The following is a 2,180-nucleotide window of genomic DNA, read 5'->3' as shown; positions in this document are numbered from 1 at the left end:
AAAACTAGAAGAAAGCTAAACATATTCATCAGTTTTTTAAAGTTTTTTACGACTGCACGAAGATTTTTTCAGGAAATAAGTATCCAATGACAAATCAATTTCTTCTTGAAATTATTTTTATTATGGACGCGCTAAAAAAGTGTGCCGCTGAGGGTCTGGATTTTTTTATAAGCGATGACTATGAGAATGCATATGAAATTCGATGAGTATTAGGTAAATGTCACTTGTTAATGGACATTGCAGTTGTTATGGATCCACGATACAAGATGACAATGGTTATATTTGTTTTCAGATCAGTTTATTGTAGTTCTGAAAGAGTTTCAGCGAAGACCGCCATTATTAATACTGCAGTTAAAGAGCTATTCACTTCATATGTTGGTAATTCAGCCGAAACATCAAATACAATAGATACATCTGAAACTGCGGGTAGTTATTCTACCACGAGTAAGCGACTTCGTGACTTTATGTCTTTTTTAGACGAAGAAAGAAATGAAGATGCATAAAACTGAATCTTGAGTGGAGAAGTATCTGAAGGAGCCGGTCATAAGGCTACAAGAAGATGATTTTGATGTTTTACAGTGGTGGAAGTTGAGAGCATGCGAATACCTTAGACTTTCAGTAATGACACAATACATATTATCAATTTCAATTTCGACCATGGCATCAGAATCAGCTTTTAGCACCGGGAGCAGGGTAGTTAGCAAGTATCGAAGCTCACTCACCTCGAATACAGTTAAAGCACTGATATGTATGTAAGTTTGATTGTATCCAGTTTGGGCGGTAATAGTTTTAATGTTGAAGAGTATGAGGAGGATAATGGAAGTGAAGAGGAGATCCATAATGCATCTAAAAGTGCTTGAAGGAATGTAAGCTTTAAAATTTTTGTTTAATATTTTATATTTTCTGATATATTTTAACTCTTTGGATTTGATGTTGAGGGCCAACATGTGGTATGATAGTATCTAAAGGTTTATGTGACACTCTTTTTTTGTCTTAATAATGTGGTGTAACACCCAGAATTTCAGGGGCTGAGTAGGAACTCGGCTCTCGAATTCCCGGGTGTCATGTGTGCCCTAATGGGCTTCAGATTTTAATTACATTTGGATAATCTCATAAGCAATTGAGAGTTTAGCAATGCCTGAAGCATAAGTAAGTCATAAAACAGTATCAAGTACCACTAAATATAAAAATATCCAAACCACAAATCTAAAAATATCCAAACAGGGAACTAATCCCACCCATACATGTCTCAAAGTAACTAAGGCCCTGGACCATACCCCGCGATCGCCCGAACTTAGACTAAAAGGATCCGCCGAAAGTCTGGAAATATGCTCACTCCTCCTCATCGTCCATGCTGCGTCCTCAAGTGCATTCAGCTCCGTCATCCCTGCATCTATAACAGGTTCTGGTTGGTGTTTTAAAACACCGTCCCAGAGTGGGAGTGAGTGATCAACTCAGTGGTACTATTAACTATAAGTTACACAAGTTATCATGCACAAGAGTTAATTTAGTGAAAAATATACATTCACAGCACCCTAAATACTCTGGTTAATGCAATGCATGGTTTAATGATATGATGCATGCCTCTCACTACAACACTCTCTCTTGTGACACCATCTAACGTTCGCGAACCAACACTCTCACGAGCAACCACAACTGCCAAATCGCAAAAGTAACTAATGCATGTAATGCACATGTTAGCTGAATTGATTAGTTATTTTTATTCATCCAGCAGTTGGGGAAACCGAGATACCCCGATGAATCGTTGCCCTAATCCGATCGCGTGTCTCTAATGGCTGTGGTTGTGCGACTCTCGCGATCCTTAACCCTTATGGGTTCGTCATTCCCATAGCTCTTAAGCTCATACGAAAACTGTTAGGACATTAAAGTCCTGCTCGCGGTCACTATGGGGAGGTCGTCACCCCAGCATAGGCCGACAGTTCAGGCATAATGTCTCATACCACTATCCTCTGCTCATGAGTCTTTGGTGCTCACTGGTCACTAGGGGAGGCTCGTCACCCCGGCGTAGTCTAACAACTTGGGCATAGTGTCTCATACCACCATCCTCAACTCATGAGTCTTTGTAGGCCGCAAATTACGATTATCAGTGGGCACAAAGGTTATAGGGTGCCCCACGTTCCAGTAGTCATGCACAAACATGGTTAATGTATAAGGATGGC

This window comes from Magnolia sinica, chromosome 6, assembly GCF_029962835.1.
Source record: "Magnolia sinica isolate HGM2019 chromosome 6, MsV1, whole genome shotgun sequence".
NCBI classification, from domain to species: domain Eukaryota; kingdom Viridiplantae; phylum Streptophyta; class Magnoliopsida; order Magnoliales; family Magnoliaceae; genus Magnolia; species Magnolia sinica.
This window is presented reverse-complemented; position numbering follows the sequence as displayed.